We start from the raw sequence: 21,941 nt of genomic DNA, 5'->3' as shown, positions 1-21,941 counted from the left end.
CACTCGAAGAAAGCAAACTCTTTATTGTGTGGCTTTATTATAGGTGAGGAGAAAAACAGCCAGAAGCAGTCATTAGATATGCCAAATTCCATGCTTTATTAAGACACTAACCTTGTCCTATCCTTGACCTTACGGAAGGGGTTCTGAAGCCAGCCAAGGATTAGGGAGTTATGTTAAACGCCAGCATCCTAAAACTTGCCTGCAACTAACAGAAATGTCAAGCGCCAGTTTATAATGAAATGCTTGTACTCTCCATAACCTTTCTTGTATTTCTCTTTAACCAGCAAAACTTGTGGTATTAACAAGTGTGTAAGTGGGAGGGAACAGCTGCCTGTGGGTTTTAATCTTAACCTTTTTTTTTTAAGGCTCCCTGTAAAGATACTTCTAGTGACCAAATACTGAAAGAGAGGTAATGTAATCCTGAGGAGCTTTTCCATGTGCATATTAGTTGCCTCTCTTCTTTCCAGTAATCCTTTCAGTCCCTTTAGAAATGTCTTTTTCACTTCTCCCCCACTTTTTTATAGTTCTGGGCATCCTGTGGGTTAGAGGGGAGCTGAAACAGGCCCCTCTCCTTTTCTCATTACACTTACCCACCTACTGCTGAGTTCCTGTGTGAGAAGCAAGTTCTGCTCTTGGTCTGGAGATTCAACTTATCAAGGAAACGATGGTTTATTTTGTCACTTTGTAATGTCTGTTCCAGTAGATTGAGATACTACTGACAAAAGTTTTATCTCCATTTTTGCTTCTTCAGTGCAAATGCAGTGAGGTGTTTTGGACAAAGTGGTTTTGCAAAGGTTGTTTTTTCCTATTCAGCTGTTGGCTACACAAGCACTGAAACTGTAGCAAGGTGCCAGACCTGAAGCTAGGTTAGTAAAAACCAAAAAACCAACCAGAAGAGAAGCCTCCATGTCTCTGTCTCTCGTTGTTGTTTCTGTGCCAGTGACACTTTAAATGCAGACTTGGCAAAAAGAAAAAAACACTTCTGTAGCCGGAGAACATTCTGCTTTCTGAATGCCAAATGTCTCAGCAGACAATGGGTTTGCTAAAATGGTCTCAAGGCTCCTTTGAGAAACTTGAAAACAGGGGGGGTGCAAGTTGCCTTTTATAATGTTAATATTTGAAGCAGCAAGAAAAATGCTTCTCCTGTTTTTTCTTGCTAGATCTTAACTCCAGCGTTCTGCTCACATTCACATAGCTCTGTACGCTCCAGGAAAATGTGTTTCTGCTCTCAGAAATCTGATGGGGAGATCAGAATGGAGAAAATACCTGATATGGAGGGGAAATAGCCACAGGGGCACGATGAATTAGAGTTGTTTTCAGCTCGTCGCGCTATCTCTGAAATGAGAAATGTGTTAATATATTACAGGTTGTTCAGTCTCCTCAGACCTTAGATAACCATATCAGTGTATTAAGCTGAAGTGTGGGACATGTCATAGCAGTGATCTTCAGTATCGAGCTGTCTGTTGCGGCATTGTATTTGTCTTCCCCTCTTCCCTCTAGTTCTGAGCGGAGAGTGATAGCAGCAAGATCGTGGGACATGCAAGCTGTCCAAACAAGATTTAGACAAATGACATGAGAGCCTATTTGAGGTGTTTTTTTTTCCCCAGTATGAAATGAAAAGGTTTCTGTTTTACTATCTCCTTTGCACCTATGTTCATTGGTTAGAAAAACAAGCAGACAGCAACAGAGCCGCATTGTTATTCTCATCACAGAGCTGTGAGTTTTCAAAGAAGAAAAGAGAAGCTTCAGTTTTAAAATTTTATATAATTCCTGAATTTCTAGAACAGACTTTTAACAGTGACCTTAAAACGTCTTTGCATGAAAAAACAACCAGACTTGTCATGTAGTTAAAGCATTTTGACTTTATTTAACAGCATGAGCATCTGCTTTTAACCACCTTCCTGTGACACAGTATAAAAGCACAGCAGGTGCTGGACAACATTTAGAAATCCCTGGCATGGCTGTGTCCCTGGCTGCAGTGCCTTTGATGCAGATACGTGGCCACATGTGCAGCTCTGGGCTGGCTGCTGCCGTCCCCCTCAGCACTCCCAGCCCTCCCATCGCTGTGGTGACAGCGCCCATCTGGCCCTGTAATGAGCCAGATCAGATGGTTATGCTGGCAGAAACTCATTACTTTTTGGGGAAAATGCAGATTCCAGTGCCAGAGTTGTGAGAGCACATGGCACAGGTGTAGGGGCTGGGTGATGGGGCTGCCTCTTTGGGCAGGACGTAGCTCTTTGGCTGTGCTGGTTGGCACATCACATTGCACAAACTGAACCGGTAGCTTGTTCAGGAGATAAACCTGGGTTGTGCTGATCCCCAGCTCTTCATTCTGTCTTGAGAAAATACCTGTGCGTGTTTAGTCTGGAACTGCAGTGAACTTTGGGCTGAACTGTCTTAACCCCTTTTGCAAATCAGTGTATTGTTTAACCAGATAAATAACCTGCTAGAAACATTGGAGTTTGCTGAGAAAACTGTAATTTCAGTGTTCTCTTTTTCTTGCAGGGAAATTGTGTTCATGTAGTGTGGTCTCCTTATCAATTTCCAGTCTTCACAGCTTTTTTTTTCTTCATTCAGTCTCAGTATTCTTTAGTAGTTATCCATGCATTCCATCTCTCTCTCTCTCCATCTCTCTCTTTCCTTCTCTCTGTCTCTCTTTGTCTCTCCCTCTACGCATCTATAAAATAAGCAAGGCAGTTTGGACCTGGCCTGTTCTGAATGGCTAGAGGACCTCATTTATCATACTGATAACATACAGATGGTCATAATCTTAACATTAATCTGACCTTCTGTAGATTGCACATACCTCAAATTGGAAAATCTTCTGTGTCCTAAATTAGAAATTGTATTTTTAAATCCTGACTAATTACTTGCTGTGGAGCCCTTCAATAGAAATGGAGAGTTCTGTTTTTGTCCTCTGTCACTTAACCTCGTAGCTTATTAATGCCAGAACTTATTTGCTTGCTTTGTAAAACACCACAACAGAGCACTTAATTACATTAACAGTCTTCATTATCTGGGATAGCGATCAGCCTGACCTAAGGAAAGACGTAAACCTGAAGTAGCATGAAGAGTAATTTCCTCTTCCAGATTCCGCAAGGTCCACACGTCAGTTCATCAGCAGTAACATCGATTTCTTGTTTTAGTTGCATTCAATAAATGGATATATTAAGAAAAATTCTAGCTAAAAGCAGTCATTTCATTAATGTAACACATGCTATTCCTTCACATGCTGATGACAGCCAAGTTGAGCAAATGATAAATCTAACTCAGGAGGAAGTGCTCGGTACAAAGGGATTGGAAAGCAGAGTAAGTGTAAAGACTGGGCTGATAAATCATGCAAAATTACAGGATTAGGATAGTGAATGGAAGGTATGAGAGTGAAAGGTCTGAGCTTGAAAGTTAGTCTGCAGTACAGCTTGGTTTTTTAGGGCAGAAGAAAAGAAAACCTGTGATCAGATAATTACGGAGCACAGTTCTACAGTGGGTGAATGCTATTGTGCCTGTGTTAGCCTTCAGATGTAAAATCATTCTTGCAGAATTTGACCTGAAGTACAGATGGGGCCCCACATGTCCCCTTGCCCTTCCCACAAGGGTTGAGTTGGCCCTGGCCAAATTCCAGCAGAAGTAATTACACTGTGCTTGTTCTCCCTTCTGCGTTTTGATCTAACTGTTTCAGCGGTGCTTGTTCTGATTTCACTATCCAGGTAAACACCAGAAACGAAGAGAAAGCTTCTTTCTAACGGCATTCTGCTCTGGTTTTAACTTTTCCCTTCCTACAGCAGGAGAGTGGTGAGCTCTGAGCTGTAATGCCTGCTCTAGTGAGGCCTGGAGAGGACAAGGGGTACTGCTGGGATCCCAGGTGTTGCCCCTGCTTCTGGAGCAGAAGGAACCCAGGGCTTGAAAAGGGAGGAGGAGAGGATGCCATAAGGCAACAGGGCAGGTTTGCAGCCTGCTGGACCGTAGGAGCTGTTTCTTCTGGCAGGGCTGTGACTGTGGGAGCACATTCTGGCATGGTCCTGAGGACAGCCTGCTTTCCATGGCTTAGCAGGCCATCAAGGCACTGGAACTTAACTTTTTTTTGTATGTAACCCCACTCTCCTGTGGGGAGAGCCTTGCCTTGGCAGCTGCAGTTGAATCTATCTGCAAGGATCCACCTCCCTTCGTGCAGGCACTGGGGCAGCTCACCTTGAGGCTGCACAGCTCCGAAGGCCCGTGTCTGAATGTATGCGCATTCAAGTTCAGCGGGGAAAAAAAGCAAGAGTGATGTTGGTATGGTGTGAAGGAAGGCTTTGATCCCTTTCCTCCAGAAGCAGGTGAAAGTCCTCCTTTTTTCTCTCAGCCTCTGACAGTAAATACTGCAAGAAATACAGTGAAAGAATTGGGGTCAGTGACGCTCCTTGGTTATCAAATATGATGTAAATGCAACAAATAAACCACATTGCATAAGGAAGCAGAGACGTCTCCTGAATGCATATCCAACCTGGCCTTCAGTGGGTGCCCTTCTCAGGCCAGGAGTGGAGCTGCAGGGCTAAGGAAAGCTCCCAGCGTCTGCTGTCAAATGGATGCCTGTCCAGCTGTGTTCTTTTTCTTCAGTATTACCTTGATTCTCTTTTTCTGCTTCTGTCTCCTGAAATTAAAAAATCACCTTCAGGGAAATGGAAAGGTCCATTAGAATCACAGAATTAATAAGACTGGAAAAGACCTCTAAGATAGTCCAGTCCAACCATCAACCCATCAACACCGTACCACTAATCCATGTCCCTCAGTTCCACATATCCACTGTTCTTGAACACCTCCAGGGATGGTGACTCCACCAACTCTCTGGGCAGCCTGTGCCAATGCCTCACCACTCTTTCTGAGTAGAATTTTTTCCTAATATCCAGCCTGAAACTGGGGGCACTTAGACCTTCAGGCTCTCCCCAGTATGAATTCCTCTCACCCCAGTCATCAGTTTTTGTTTTTTTATCTAACCCAGTGCTCCTGTTTCAGCCTTTTTGATTAATAAGCTCAGTAAATGGATTAGAAAGCAACAGAATAGGCCATTAAAAAAAGCTGTTCCTTCTTCCCTCCAGCCCTACCAAAACCCTCAGTTAATCCTCACGAAGAAAACGGGCAACTATGGAGCTGTTCCCATAAAAATGCCCCAATTTGGAGGAAAACTTCTGCTTTTTCAGTTGTATTTATATGTAGTGTTGCCCCATCCTGCTCTCCCTTTGAGTTTCCAGTCAGTGGTGTGTTGTCTTTACCCACAAGTACTTTTAGGGCAGATTAGCTACTTAATGTTTGAGGGACTTTGCAGCACAGCAGAGTAGCTGTTGGTAAAAGCAGAAGCAATATGCCTTGTATCCTGTTTTGCCAAACAACTGCTAACAGAGAAAAATAAACAGTTTTCTAAAAATACCTTGAGAAGAAGCTGTGTTCTCTGTTGGAAAGAGGGATTGACCTTTAGAAGAATAGGAGAGTTAAAAAAAAAATAGTGATGAGGGATAAGTTACTTGCACGATAATTTTCAGTGTGGCAAGACATTTACTCAATGCAGACTCTACAAATCCACTCCAATTTTAATCTTCAACCTCTGTTTGTGTAATAGGTTCCCGAGGCTATTAACGCCAGCCTTTTACCTTTTACCGTATCCTGTAAAAATAAAATTATACCCATAATACCATGACAGCCCTTACAAAAATGTGCCATTAGACAATTATATTGCAACACAGCAACTCTGGAGACTGCAAAGAGGTATTTCTCTTACAGCCTAATTGTTGTATCAATAGCATTTTCAACGCACTCGGTTACTGAGAAAGAAAAGAACATGATGATACCATATGTAAAATAGCGTATTTTGAAGTATTGATTTCAGAGTCTGGCTGTGACAAGAGTGCTTGAGTTATGAGTAAAATCCTTGTAAGAACTGTACTTGAAACAAATCCATGGTTGAAAAGGTTTCTTCTATCATTCCTCTTCTCTCCCACTCTCATACTAGTGTCTGTTTTATTTCTGTCATTTTAGGGCAGGAAATGTTTTGACACTGGAGTTTTTACTAAAAGAAATAACAGGGCTGATTAAAAAAGATCCTTTCATTCCCTTCCCCCAGATCCTTCGATTCGAAGATTGATTTCCATCTGCAGAATTACTCTCTCTGTTTAACCGGACAGTAATTGATAGTGCACATAAAGATAATTAGTCTAACTAGTCTCCTAAACCCCAAACCCCACTGCTTCCTTTAAACTTTGCATTGTCTATACTGTAACATAAATAAAAGCTTTAGCAAAGGACTGAAAAAAAATAGTAAATTGATAGCGCGGGAGCCTCCTTGCCCTCTCCGCAGGGTTTCCTCTTCTCATTTTTAATGAGGCCTGTATTAGTTGTCATTTGTACCTTCCCTGATGAATAGTTTGAAAGAAAAGCTTTCTCTGTGCACAGCAAAATTTGTGCCAAGTTGCTGACCTTTGCTTTTGCTAAGACCTCATTTGAGTCTCAGTCCCAAGCCCAAACATATTGTTGGATCAATCATGTTGATTTTTGGCTCTGATAGTAATGCACAGCTAATGAGTTGTGTGGTGTACGTATTAACCTCAGACCTGGCAGCGCTAATGCCAAGCACGTAACAAAATCGCGCTGGGGCTTCGGAAAAGACATACAGTGCAGGCATCTTAATAGAGGCAGACAATTAAAAACAGCAGAGCGGTATCACAGGTTCACTGCTTGTGGGATGTAGGATTTAATCAAAGCAGGAAAAACAAACCATCTTTTGCCTGTTCAGAAAAAAAAAATCTCAACATCATAAAGGTGCTTTATGAACTGTGAAATAGAGAGGAAAGCCTGAATGCTTAAGCAGCAAGGTAATGATTTTACTAACAAAAGGGAATCTACTTTGGGGAACAGCCATTGAATAACACTAGATTCAATCTTATTGGAGATTACCATGTAATGATTCTCATGGCGTTTCAAGGAATTTGGAAGCGATGCTATAAGTTTTGGATTAGCAACTGCATGACGTGCTATTTAGCAATACTTCAGCAGAGTTTTTATATCCTTACAAGTAAAAGTTCCTAAGACCAAGTGTTGAATTCTCAGAAACAGCCAGCATTGCTGATTTTGAAAGCAGCTGTTTCTGATCACTGACAAAAGTAACACTTCCCTCAAAGGAACAGATCTTGATAACTGTAAATCTAGGGAGGGACAGCACATTGCTCATCAGCAACATGGAGAGATGGACAAAAATCTCAGCATGCGCGATATCCTTCTCCTGGCTCATTTCCTTACTTTAAGGGTTAGGAAAGGAAGGAAGAGTTGCACAATGGATGCATAGGAAAGCAACATTTTCAGTTTTGATATAAGTCTTAAACAGCCAGCTGCAGGGGACAAGGAAACAAAGATGGAATAAATGTGATTTCTGGAGGTCACACACAGGTTATGGACCCTTCCTTGTACAATGAAAATTAATCAATAAGGCCGAAGAAACATTAGTGCTTGAAAAAGAAAATCAAGTGAAATGAATGGAAGAACCTGAAGTACGTAGAGATGCAGTCTTTGATGTTCGTATTAGACTTTGGATGCAGCAGTACCACGTCCTGGCGAAAAGTGGGCACGAAGGAAGAAAAGTGGTCTCACCCTCACGTGAATCATTGCAAATGTACCCTGTCAGATGTAGAGAAATTGGGTGCTGTTGTAACATCCCTGACCTCATGGCAGAACCTGTTGGAATGACACTGGATTTTTTTTGGTGCTACCACCTTGCATGAAAGTAATGCAGTTTTATCAGAGGTGTCGTACATGAACCTGAGAAATAAGCACAGAATAGGATCTATGGAAAAAATCCACAGTCCATTTTAGAGTTTTTCTTGCTGAAATGTCACACAAAATCACTTTTTTCTTGTGCTGTAATAGAGATGTTATGTATTTTCCTCTTCTGATCCACTTGTGCTATCACTTTTATTAATGCACAGCTTAGGCTTATTTCAGTATAGGGGATGAGAAGAATCAGAAGGTGAAAAATGGCAGCACTTATATGGCACACTGTTGAGTGAGCCATCTCTCCAGCAGGTGGAATTGGATGGTTAACTCCAGCAGCTTCAGCAAGTTCCAGCTTCGTACCAGCTCCAATTCAAGACTATTGAGGATCATCTCAAAGATGTGGATAGATACTTTGGAATATATATATTCTAAGTTTTTTAAGGTGTATTTCCTCCCCTCCTTTGGAAGGCTTTGTCTGCTTGTGCAGTATGCCTGGAACAGGCTGCCCAGAGAAGCTCTGGATCCCTGGAGACATTCAAGGCCTGATTGGATGGGGCCCTGGGCAGTCTGATCTGATGAGTGGCAACTCTTAAGCCATTCTGTAGTTCTATGATTAATAAACTCAATGTGCAAGAAGGCAAAAAGGCCATTTCTTTGTCTGTCTACCAGAAGAAAAGCACGCATGTGTGTGCTCAGAGCTGCTGTTCCTAGTGCAGTGTTGTTGGTGTTGAAGACAAATGGACTTAACAGAGGTTTGCTCAGATGTTATTTGGATTCCCTCAAGTTTAGGTTCTCATACAGTAGCGGTAGCCCGACTGGAAGGAAACACCTGGTATTTAATCACTAGTCACTAACGATTATGAGCCGCAGTGAGGATTCCTGAAACTCAGTGTGAGCACATGGTGTTTTTCTTGGGGCTTTTTTTTTTATTTTTACATTTCTGCTGAGCAGAGGCTGCTGTGCATGCTTGCATTTACTGATCTTGTACTAAAAATAGTTGCAGACTTTGGCCAGAGTGGGCTTCCGATGTGCAATAATGGATACAACTGCTTTTGTGTGCTTTATGCTAGAAATGTCAGTGATGTTTATGGAAACAGCTCTAAAAGTTCACTTTGAGGAGAGGGCTACTGTGGAAATAGAAGATTACTCTTTGTTTTTGGAATGAAAAGAGCAAATCAGTATAAGAAGAAGCATTTAGTGGTGTTCTCTTTGGCCTCATCTCCTGTCATCCCATGTGCAAGGCATTCTGCAGGGCCCTTCTGAAAGGAAATGCAGTAGAACTTCAGGTTTGAATGCACATGTGTTCATTCCATTTAAAAGATTCTCTACTATTTCTGTGTCCCTTGGATCTCCTAATCATAGTGTTAAAGAATCCACTAACACACTCCCATCTAAAATTTCAAAATGGAGGTTTAAATTTGCAGGCCCAAAACTGCAGCCAGATGGTAACAAGGCCAAGGGAATTGGTAGAGCTGGCAGAAGCTTTTGGTAGCAGAGGTACTACAAAGAGGAGCAGCACAGAGAGGGATTGTACAGCTGCACATGCTAGTTTGGGAACCTTTTATGTCACATTTTGTCTTCAGGCCCCCAACTTCCGCCTTTTGTGGAGAGCTGATTATTGAGGATAAGCTGCCACACTGTTTGCTTCTTTTGTTGTTGCAAGAGGTTGAAGTAAAAAAGATGTCTTGGTAGAGATTGCTGTGGTTAGTAACTACATTAGTATGAGAAGGCCGTGGAACTATCCAAACCATGAGGGCCATTGTGCAAGATTGCAACATGAAGAGTACTGCTAGGAACAGAGCCTGCTCCAAGCTCAAACCATCTGAGCAGGTAGGAAATTTGGAACCATGCATCAGCCACTGTGTTTCTGCTTTGGTCTTCATGCCTGTGGGAATTAAACCAAGTGGATGAGAGTAGAAGGACGAATACAGATTGGGATAGGGAAGAGTGGGACAGCATCAGGAGAGAGTGTGATCAATGGCAAGGTCAAGCCGAGCTAACAGGATCCTGCAGGGTGGCCACTATGGAAGGAGCAGCCACGGAAGTGATGCAGAGACTGTAGGGCACAGGTAAGCGTACCAAGTGTTCAGTGGTCTGAGTGGTGCTGGAACAATCCACTATTGCAAGGGATAAGGCCAGCCTTCTCTGAACCCTTTATAACCTTAGAAGATTGATTCTTTGCAGCTGCAAGGAGATTTCAAAGAGAGGAATTTTAGCTTCTCTGTGTTCTTTCACTTCAGATTGAACACAAGGGGCTGTTAGCACTCATCAAAGGTCAGGTACATCATCAGTTCCCTTTAGCCTGGATACCGCTGAGAAAAACTCCAGTCTCAACTTGCTTCAAATAATTTTAAACAGCCGCTTGGATAGTTGAAAGCACAAGCAGAAGGAATGGGTTGGGGTTATAGGATAGCATCCAAGCGAGTGAACAGTTCTGAAAAACAGTTATGAGGAACCAGCCACTAACTGATAGCTGTTACGCACCTGTAGCACTGTGGACCTGCAAAGGGCTTCAGTGTTAAAAGTTTTGGAAGCAGAAGCATTGCAGGCTACTCTGCTGGAAAAGTGAAATACAAGAATACCAGTCTCGGAGGTAACATAGAACACGTGTTACTTCTGTACAGGGAAAGCAAATAGCCACCACGTTGTCCTGTGCCAGCCCCAGTGGTTATCAGTTCAGAGCCCAGGGTTCGCAGCAGTGAAGGTTGTGTGTATGTGCAGGTAACAGCAAAGGGAGTTCAGCCTTTATCTCCTCTTTCCCTTACATCGATCTGCAGTTCTCCCCTAAAATTCCCCATAGCTGATTTTCCCTTCTGAATTTATCTGGGTTGTCTGAGGAGGCATGTTGTCTGAGGATGTACTTCTGAATAAACGATGCTTTTAAAGAGGTGCTGCTTATATGCATGAAAATGTGTAATAGCTAGCCTGATTTCCATCTGGCATAATTTAGGAGTAAATCCTTTGACGTCAATAGAATCGAATGGGTATAAATATAATTGAAGTCAGGTCCTATATTTTTAAGGTTAAGCCTATAAAATGCTGCAACCTATTCTCCGCTCTCTCTTTTCTCTTTTCTCTTTCAAGCCCAGCCACAAATATGAGTGTCTTAATTGGGACTCGGTCTATTTCTGCCCAGTTTAATCAAAGATCTGTCAGTGAAGAATTTTTACGAGATGAAAAGGTGAAGTCCTTTTGACCCCCCTACCTATCTTTAGAAAATCCCGTTGGCTGCTGTATCTGAAAAATCTCGGCAGCAGTTGTTCTTTTTTCCACTGGTCAGTTATGTTAAGCAGCGTATCTGTAGCTATGTTTAGATCTGAACACAAACATGAGGCAGAAATGAAAGCTTTTTGGCAAGCAAAGAATATGATTTTCAGCTCATCCTCACAGAATGGTGTTAATTAATAGATTGTTTTCTGACAAATAGTTAATTGTGCCTGGCTATTTTCCATATGGCTAAGGAAGTAAGCCAACGAGGGCACAGCAGTTAAAAACCCAGAAATTTTGGTATTAAACCACTGGTGTGATATCCAGTCCAATCTGCTGTACTTCTAAGGAGAGTTCTGTGAATATTAGCATATGACAGTATCACTAGAGTACGTAGCTTCCAATTTTCATTTGCACACTTTTATTCTGATGTTGTCAACTGAGTTACTCTTTGTATCAATATATATAAGAAGGCTAGTGCAAACTAAAAAAGAAACCTCAAAATACAAGGATTTATCTACATAGTAGGAATAAAGATGGAATGAATAATTTTACAAAATTTCTCAGTGTCTTCAGTGCAAATACATTTCTAACACTGAGGGTAGAATCAGGAGTAGTAACTCGATAATATTCATACCTGTTCATCCTCTTGGGCTTTGCACTTCATTGTAGCAGCAGAAGTGATACTAGATCTCCACGGTTTATGTTACCCTCATCCAGTTCTTACTGTAAGTGGCTGGCATTTGCCGGCTGGGGTGATTTATTAGCCTCCAGCGGGAAACATCCTTCCATTGATGAAATCAGTAAGATCTTGAGATTGTGTATCTCTTGTGCCAAAAAGCATTTTCCTCTTCAGATATGTGATATGTTTGTAAAGAGATATAAAAGTCTAATGCAGTTGGCAGGAAGTTCTTTATTAAGTTATATGGAATCCTTAGTTCTAAGGAGATGACCTATAGCATGCTGTCTGTTTATACTGGCTTTGGAAATTAACTTTATTCCTCTAAAGTATTTATTCTAAAGTAATGTTCAGTTCTCAATAGAATCGTCCTATGAGTAATTGCGTGCTAAGGTTTTAGCAAAAAAAAAAAAAAAAAAAAAAACACTGCAAACTAAAAGCAGATAAAGAGCATTAGCTTTCAAAATTGCATAGCTTATAGCATGTAATTTGCTGATATTTGTAGAATTTGGGTGTGTAGATTGATGGCCCTAACTGTCTATCTTTTACTAATCTCGATGAAATAACATGGCACAGCATTAAATCCATTTGTCCTGTGTGGCTCATTTAAAGCTCAGCATAGATAACTGCCAAGTAGAAGGTTCTTTATGTTTGTCTTGTTCATATGACTCCATTGAATATTCATAGTCCTTATTAACACATGCCCTTCAATATTTGCTGCATTTTGTCACAGATCATAGATTAATTAAACAAGTTTTTGCCATAAACTTCAGGGCTGTGATTTTGTCAGATCTTGTAATATAAGCAGTATCTTGTCTGGGAAGGTGATGTTGGAGGGCTGGAAAGTGGCAGCTCACATCTTGACCGTAGCTCTAAGCCTCCTAGCTTGAATCCTTTTACTATAGGGATAGGTCATCTACTTGGAAAAGAGAGATTTTATGAAAGCTGAGCTCTCATTTTTATTGTAGGTTCCTGGCTGCAACGAAAAGCTTGAAACTATGGAAATGTCAGCAAAACAAAAAGGCTTGATGGATCAGCAAAAATTAAAAATGTATTTCAAATACCAAGCACACCTCAGACTGATTTTCAAGCCACGCTTAGTATCCACATGGGAGCTTTGACTGACTAGAGTCAGTAATACTGGTTTCTCATTAAAGCTGTCTTGTCATTTATTTTTGCAGCATTTATTTTTGCAGCATTAGTGATGTGTGTGCATTTCTTCATGCACCAGATACACAGTGGTGACAGCTATTGAGTAAATCTCAGGACTCAGTGACAAACTGCAGTTATCCTCTAGATCTGAACTTTCTCTCCTGCATTCTTTCCACTTGGCCATTTCTTCTCCTGAAATTACTTTGGGAGGGTTAGGGTAATGACCATATTAAAATAGGAGTTTTCCATTAGTCTTGCAAGATAGTAGTGACACCTGCACTCACAATATCCCCAGGATCACAATACCACATGCTCTAGCAACAAGTTCCTAATGGTAAAACTCATTATACACTGCAACAGACAGAGTAGCTAAAATTCAATGTTGTCCTGGTTAATTGGATATTAAATAATGCAACTGTTTGTTTCTACGTTTACTTGTGTCTTGGGATCCACCAATAGTGAGATCCACCAAGGGGGCCTACAGTTGGTCTCCAGCTCTCCCTGCTGGCTGCTAAGGTGTGGCCAACTGGAAACTTGCATGGTGGCAGAGATCTCTTGAAGCTCAGCTGGTATTTGGTGAAAAAAATCATCTTGCCTGTCAGAAGCGTTTGGCTTTTAATAAAGAAATTCTAATGAAAATTATGTTTCTTAAGTTCTTTTCTTCCCCAGCAAAAAGCAGATCTGATCTGTGAGGTTCGTAAGTAGTTTGTGAAGGTCTGTGATCGTGCTGGCACAAATACAAATGTTCTGTTTTTATCCATTTAATAAGAGGATGTGGACTCTAATAATTGAATGGCTTTGAAAATGACATTCAGGTAAATAAATATTTCATTAAAAAAAGACTTATCAACTTTGTGTTCACAGATCTTTACTTAGGCATCTAAATAAGTAGCTTTGGATTCCAAATTATGACTAATTTTCACCACCTTTTCCAGAAACCTGTGGCCTCTCAGTACTGTTTCAAAATAAGCTAAATTATTAAGGATTATATATTTTTTCTTTTAAAATAATACTTCCAATCATAATTCCAGTTGATGAAGCACAGCATATAGATTTTGTCTCTTTTTTAAAGATGATACATTTTTGTGCCAGACGTTGTGAATTCAGTCATGTGCTCGAGGTCAATACTTGCAATGCAGTCCATCAGTGTTACTGAATATTGATCAATGACACAATAGACTGAAATGACACAGTATTCTGGACTGTCCTTGAGACAGCATAGTAACAATGACAGAGAAACATCTTGTTCTTTCTGTATTGCAGTCTTACTATTTTTTTCTTCCAGCACTTGTGATTTATAATGACCCTTGAGTGAAGTAGTTGAATCTGTCAGTCTTGAAAAGGTGTCAGTCATGAAGGGTCATCATTTCTGAGGCTGAATATTAGGAAAAACAACATGATAGAGAATGGCATAAAACATCTTCTGGGACAGATTTCAGTCACTACAGTTTTAACATAGACATAGATGATTACCTGTCCTTCACCGAACAGACACTATAATCTTTTCAGATGACATTTTACATGTTTGAACCATCATTAAAAGATGCAAGCAGCTTTCAAATCAAAACTCCATTTCCTGCATTCACATTTGTCTCAGTGCTGTTGACAAGCGTTCTTGAGTAGATGATTAGAAATCCAAGCACATTCATTGAATTGAAAGGTAAAATGAATATATCTTTTGAGATAATGGGCATTATTGCTGCTTTATCCTAATCTAGCACCTACTTGATCAACTGAAGAGTCAATTGTAAACTAATGATCTTTAAAGACAGTGAGTTGAAAGTGTGGGGTCTTTAAATCAATTCTGCACCTGTGCAGTTACCATTATAGCTAACTGATGAGGATGAATTACCTCATAAAACACTGCAGCTTGACTTGAACAGAAAAATCTGCCTACAGTAAAACTGCTGTGTAGCATATCAGAGAATAGTGTTTGCTGTTAGTACCCTCGACTGCACCTGGAGGAAGCTGCTTTTCTCTAGCACTGCATAACAGTATCCATTCTTAAGCAGTTACACAGGAGATGCGGTAGAGCCTCCAAATCTCCCCATCTTTTTTCTTGCCTCTACTTGAAAGCCATTCACAAGTATGATTCCTTTCTTTTGGGGCTGATCTTCAACCATCCAAAATGGTTCCATGGACTGGAGAGGAAGATACAAATCCTTTTCTTCTAATTTCTAAGGTAAGTCTGGAGGAAGAAGGCTGCTCCATTTTAAAGAGAAGTGGTGTTTTTCCCCAGCACTAGGATTTTTGTGCTGTGAGGTCCAGTTATTATATTGGAGATAACACAGCTGCTCATATATCCCAGACATGAGCTGCCTTAGAGGTACAGTCCATCCCACATATTGATTATAGCTGTAGGCAGCTGTAGGCAGCTATCATCAACCTTTCAGTGATATTTTCATGAGAGATGTTTCAGAATGCACGCTTACAGGCACCCTCGTTTGCAGTCTGAAGAGTCCAGACATCCAGATTTAAGCCACGTGTACTCAGAAGGCATGAACGCACAACAGCTGCAAAGTTATTTACTAATAGCAAACATCTCAGATGATCTTTTAAGGTCCCTTCCAACCTAAGCCATTAAATGATTCTGTGACTCTATGATCTTCGCTTTTATCCTGAACATGTGGTGCAAGCACACTAGATTAGGGAGCTGGCTGGTTGAAATCCAGGTGCTAGCTGGCCAAGAAGGTAAATATATGTTATTGCCTGCACTTTTGCACAGGTTTTAGCTTTAATATAGCAGCTTTGTCCATTCTTTGAACTTCGCGTTCTCTTGTTCAACGAGTATAACTGATAAGAAAATCCCAGGGTTAATGGTGTTTTCTTGCCTTTTTCTCTATTCTCCTATGTCTCTTTTACAAACAGTACTTAAAATATGGCCACTTTGACACAGGTTTTTTCCCTGTCAAACCGGCCTTGAAGGTCAGTTGAACTATAGCTAGCCTGTCCTCTATCTCTTTATCAACCTCAGTTCCCAGTGCCAGCTGGGCCTGTTCTGACCTTCCCACCTGTCTGGTTTGCCATTTATCTTCTGTACTTGTGTGTTACAGGTCAGGCAGGTTTTCCTTGCCACAGCCCTTGGGTGATGGAATGTCCTTTTCCCTTCCCTGCTCTCCTCAGTCAATTTCTGAAAAACAATATAATGGGGAAGATAAGTAGTAAAGTGCAGATTTTTCTTCAGAAGTCATTTAGTTCAACACTATCTTTTCAGGAGTGGAGCTTTGCTGCTTGCAATGCTTTTCCATCATATTACCACTACTTAATTTCAGAATTTCTCTCAGCCATCTTGTGATCTGAAGAAATCACTATAGAAGAAAATGCTTTTTTCTCAAAAAACGTAAGAATACTTTTTGAAACATAGTAGAGTTTCTTTCATCTGACGTGAAGGGCAATCAGTGTCTTGAACAAATGATGATCCATTTACTCTACCTGTGCTCTCTGCCTGTTGCCCTGCCATCGGTATGTTCTTGACATTATCTCACTGTAAAGAGTTCTTATGGACCTTCAAATCTCTACTTCATGCACTGCAAAGTAATCTTAGGTCATGTCAAAGATTTCTAAAATGCACAATTTACCTATTCTTTTTCTTACTTTCTGAGTCCTCCACAGTTAGTTGTCCAGACATTTATTTATCCAGTTTCTCTGGACTCATGAATCAGGAGAAGAAAGAGGAGGACATTTTTTACTCAGAGGGTGGTGAGACACTGGCATGAGCTGTCCAGAGCAGCTGTGGATGCCCCATCCCTGGAGGCGTTTAAGGCCAGGTTGGATCCTTATCTCTGAATTGGAGAGAGAGGGATTGAAGGGTGGACTATTCCGTGGATAAGTAACTGGTTCAAATGTTGCCGTCAGAGGGTTGTGGTCAGTGGCTTCATGTCCAGGTGGAGGCTGGTAACAAGTGGTGTCACCCAGGGGTCCATCTTGGGTCTGATGCTCTTTAACATCGTAATCAATGATGTAGATGGTGGGATTGAGTGCACCCCCAGCAAGTTTGCTGATGACACCAAGCTGAGTGGTACAGCTTATACAGCAGAAGGAAGGGATGCCATCCAGAGGGACCTTGATAAACCCAAAAGGTGGACCCTTGTGAACCTAATGAGGTTAAGCAAAGCAAAGTGCAAGGTTTTGCACGTGTGTCAAGGTAATCCCAGATATGTATACAAACTGGGAGAAGAAATTCTTGAGAGTAGCCCTGCTAAGAAGGACTTAGGGGTCCTGGTGGATGAAAAACTTGACACCAGCCAGCAGCTTGTGCTTGCAGCCTGGAAAACCAAAGGTATCTTCGGTTCCGTCAGAAGAGGGGTGGCCAGAAGGGCAAGGAAGGTGATTATCCCCCTCTACTGTGCCCTCATGAGGCCCCAGCTGGAGTACTGCGTCCAGGTCTGTGGCTTCCAATGCAGAAATTATGTGGAGCTTTTGGAGAGGGTCCAGAGAAGGACCACGAAGATGATCCAAGGGTTGGAGCACCTCTCATATGTAGGTAGGCTGAAGGAACTGGACTTGTTCAGTCTGGAAAAGAGAAGGCTGAGGGGAGATCTCATTGTGGCCTTCCAGTATTTAAAAGGAGCATATAAACAGGAGGGAAATCAACTTTTTACTTGGGTAGATTGTGATAGGAGAAGGGGGAATGATTTTAAACTAAAGGAGGGGAGGTTTTGATTAGTTGTCAAGGGGGACGTTTTTTACTGAGAGAGCGGTGAGGTGCCGGAACAGGTTGCCCAGAGAAGTTGTGGGTGCCCCATCCCTGGAGGTATTCAAGGCCAGGTTGGATGGGGACCTGGGCAATCTGATCTAGTACTTGATCTAGAGACTGGCAACCCTGCCTGTGGCAAGGAAGTTGGAACTTGATGATCCTTGAGATCCCTTCCAACCCAGGCTGTTCTATGCTTCTATGATTCTGTGATTCTATCATTTCCTGTTTAAAACTGCAAAGTACACATCTTACCAGTGTATGTGGTATGGGAGGTGTTGATACCCCCTGCCTATGGCTGTCACTTACACTCATTCTTGCACTGAAAATTGACTCCCATCAAATGAGCTTGAAGAAGTATAAGCGTTGTTGTATATGCTGCTGTTGGCATGTTGTATTTCTGCCTTGATGCTGTCAAAAAATACTTTGCAGTCTCAGCTGTTATTTTCAAGAACTTACAAGTAGGTTTCTGTAAGAGAATCAAATTTATTCTGAACATGGACATAGTCCTTCATCAAAAGACAATGAACTGGCAAGAAATGCATAGCAGAACACATCCCAGCCTGTGTCAGGGCAGACTTTTGGCAGCACTGAGAGATTTTAAGTGAAGGGAGACTGGAAAACAGCAAGAAAAATGTTTCAGAAAATTCCTTTTGGATTTCTCCTCCTGTGCAGTGTGTGCAAGGGTATTCTAACTTCTGGATTTGAGGGATGCACGGGAGATTAAAACACTGTAAGTGTGAACTTGCTACCTTGCGATTCTCTGAAAGGGCACATTTAGAATACCTGCTGCAGTGGAGTCTGCTGGCAATATATAATTTGTTTATTAAACAAAGAATGTAATTGAAATGTCCCTTTTGAGTTAATGAAAATATGAAACAGCTTTCCAGTAAAGATCAGGGCCTCTAATGTGATTTTCTGCAAGTCTCTTAGATTAAAGATATTCTTTCATCCATTCCTGACAGTCTGAAGTAGATGAGTAACTGAAATTCAGACAAAACCCTTATGAAAAGGAGACCTGGTAGATGAAAATGCAAAGGTCCAAACTGTTTCTAAAAGGATGTGTCTCCAGTGAGCTGCCTGTTGGAAACAGAGCATTTACATTGACTTTGCACTGGAAGCCTATGGCACAGACAGACTTAAATGTGGATCTCCTCTCGTACGATCCCAGACTCAGCTCAACTGATCTGCGCTGGGCATGGAGAGGGGCACTGGTACCTGTTGCTACCATAACCATACCCAGAAAAGCAGTAAAAAATGTGCTGAAGCATTTTGTTGTGGTGGCAGGTTTGAAGAGTACTGATTTTTTTTTTCCTTCTAGTCCATCAGGATTGGATCTAACATTCTGATTATGGAAAAGATTTGAGTTGGAAATTTTTCTTAGGGTAGATGGTCATTCCATTGGTATGCAACACAGGTAAATGTGCTTTGAATCGCACATGTGCAATTGGGAACTGGGATGCATCAGGCCCAGCACTGCCAGCTGGTTGAGGGAAGTGATTGTCCCGTTCTACACTACACTGGTGCGGCCTCATCTGGAGTGCTGCATGCAGTTTTGGGCGCCGCAGTACAGAAAACATAAAAGGAGGGCTGCAAAGCTGGTTAAGGGCCTAGAGAAGAAGACATGAGAGGAGTGGATAAAATCACTTGGTTTGTTCTGCCCTGAGAAGAGAAGGCTTAGGGGAGGCCTCATGGCAGCCTGCAACTCCTCACAGGGAGTGGAAGGGCAGCAACAGGGCCTGAGGGAACGACATGGAGCTGTGTCAGGGTTGGGGCAGGTGGGGGTTAGGGAAAGGGTCTGCACCAGAGGACAGAGGGCACAGAACAGGCTGCCCAGGGCAGTGGGCACAGCCCAAAGCTACCGCAGTTCAGGGAGCATCTGGATGATGTTCTCAGACATTGGGTCTGATTTTTGGGTGGTCTTGTGTGGAGCCAGGAGTTGGACTTGATGATCCTTACAAAATTCCAACTTGGGGTATTCTGTGATTCTGTGATTCTCTGAATTTTACTACAAGTGGCAGAATTCTGCCAAGTTCTGGCTAAGAAGCCAGCCCTAATCATCATCTAGAAGGGTGCTTCTAAAATGTGTCTCAAATGATACTTAAATATACTCTTAGAGAACTATTTCATGTTATGATATGTCAGATTTTATATCCTTTACTATTGGAACAGATCTTCTCTTAGCTGTCGATAAGCAGCATGCCTTCTCCTCTTGTTATGAAATTTAATATTTTAGTCATGCTTGGTACGACCCTGTTGCTTGATCTGGATTAATTTGCCATGCTGATTTGTTCTGAATGTGCCCTGTAGGCGAATGTCGTATTTGCAGACTTTGTTCTTCCTTTGTAAAATTTGCTGTTACCATCTGCAGGACAAAATGTTCTCTTTGACACCTTACAGAAGTGCCGACTGCCTGCCGAACAGCACGGCATCAGCTGTTAGAGCCTGATGCAAACCCCACTGAAATCAGTGAACGGAAATGCAATTCAAGGTTTTTAGGGAAGGGCAATATCTTTTATTAGATCAGCTGTTACACTTGGAAAAAACAGACACGCTTTTAGACACATAAATCCTTCTTCAGGTTTGAAATGGCAGCAGTATTGCTTACACCAGCTTTCCTTATGAATGAGACAGCTATAGTCCCAGCAAGGTTTGTAAAAATGTGATTAAAAGGGTCCATCCTCCTGGGTAGTGCTCCTTGAAGGACATGGGCAAACACTGTTCTCCTCTCTCCCTGACACACCTTCCCTTTGGAGGGCCATGAAGGTGATCAGAGGGCTGGAGCACATCTCCTTACAACGGAAGGCTGCAGGAGTTGGTCTTGTTCAGCTTGGAGAAGAGAAGGCTCCGGGGAGACCTCATTCCAGCCTTACAGTACTTGAAAGGGGTTTATAAACAGGAAGGAGACCAACTTATTACATGGGCAGATAGGGATAGGACAAGGCAAAATGGTTTTAAATTAAAATAAGGGTGATTTGGATTAGGTTTTAGGAGGAAATTATTTACTCAGAGGGCAGTGAGGCGCTGGCACAGCTGCCCAGAGAAGCTGTGGATGCCCCATCCCTGAAGATGTTCAGGGCCAGGTTGGATGGGGCCCTGGGCAGCCTGAGCTGGTGGAGGGCAGCTCTCCCCACAGCAGAGAGTTCCCCATTTGGAACTGGATGGGCAGTGAGGTCCCTTCCAACCCAAGCTATTCTGTGATTCCTGTTGTACACTTTACAAATAAGGGATGCATCCTACAAGGAGAGGTTGGATAAGATCACTTCAGGCAGAGCTGAGGAAAGACCTTTCCTCAGCTTAAGGGAGAGCAACTTATCCACAGTCACCATGCCACTGAGTGCAGGTTGTAACTGTAGCATCCACTTATTTCTCAGCTAGAAAATCTGGCTCCTGGTGTTTACAGGTGTCCAGCAAACAGTTGTGTGAACAGCTGGCAAAATGAGTTGTATTCCCTTTCTTGTGGTTGGTTTACTGGCAGCAGTGTTTCCCAGCCATTCTGGAATCACAGTTGGCTGACCAGCCACCTAGTCGCAGAACTTGTGTTTGAAAATACTGCACAGGTGGGATAGTTCTGTGGGAAAGCTGTGAGCAGCTTCCCAAAGTCTTTAGGTTGTTTGTGGTCACAGAATTAATAAAAGACAGAGAGGAAAAATAAGTAACAACCTTGGTACTCCATCCACTCACTCCCAGAGGTTATGTATCTGAAGATCATTCTTTTTTGTACTGTAGTAGTCTTTATATTCATCTTTTGTTTTCATTTCTTGAATTCGTAAAAAACATGTTTTAAAGTCTTTCTATTGAAGGGACACAGACAGGTGCTCAAAAATTAAATGTTGACATTAACTGTAACATTTGTTACTATATTTCTGTGTTAGGAACTGAGATATTAACTGTAGTTAATAACTGTGGTATTAAGTAGCTAAGAATGCTTTTTACTTATGTATTTCTGTAGTATGTGAGCTGTGAGGTCTTTGGATTTAACATTCTTGCTGGAGTATATTAATAAGTGCATTAATTATGCAGCTGCTCTGTTCAGGCCCACCTGAAAATGAAAAGTTGCATTTCAAGAAATTCACCATAAGAAAATTGTAAATAAGTATTAACTCTCCTCAAGAAATTAAAAAGAGAAACATTTACGAGTTTGGGTTGATTAACATACAGGCTGTATAGGCATGAACAACCAGTGAAAAAGTAATGCAGCAAACAGGAATTGATTATTGGAAAAACTTAATTTGGAAGGAAAAATATATTTTTAAAATGATATAAGCCAAGAATCTTTGGCTTAAGCTTAAGATCTGCCTTGGATGTTGGTGTTCTTGTGTGAAGCTTTCCTACAACTGGCTTGAAATCCTTTAAAAGTTCAGAAATGCATTGGAATCTGTCTTCATGTACAATAAGAGTGTTTCAAATGTGCTTCTCAATCTGAATCTATCATTTAAAGCACATGGTACTTACGGATCTGAATCACCATTC

The 21,941-nt window shown here is 41.6% G+C and overlaps 1 protein-coding gene and 1 long non-coding RNA gene across 2 annotated transcripts in view; one reads left to right on the top strand and one right to left on the bottom strand.

The window, feature by feature from the left end:
• The window catches only part of SNTB1 (syntrophin beta 1), a 110,999-nt gene that overhangs the window by 74,535 nt on the left and 14,523 nt on the right, over positions 1–21,941 (top strand). The gene's annotated exons all lie outside the window — the stretch shown is intronic.
• Positions 1,843–11,846, bottom strand: LOC110393315. Its single transcript, XR_002434951.1, has 2 exons — positions 4,484–11,846; positions 1,843–4,358 (listed from the first exon to the last, which is right to left on the bottom strand). It is a non-coding gene; the product is annotated as an uncharacterized LOC110393315 (long non-coding RNA).

Source organism: Numida meleagris, chromosome 2 (genome assembly GCF_002078875.1).
Source record: "Numida meleagris isolate 19003 breed g44 Domestic line chromosome 2, NumMel1.0, whole genome shotgun sequence".
Lineage (NCBI taxonomy): Eukaryota > Metazoa > Chordata > Aves > Galliformes > Numididae > Numida > Numida meleagris.
The sequence above is the reverse complement of the archived record's forward strand: the minus strand, read 5'-3'. Positions and strand labels throughout refer to the sequence as shown.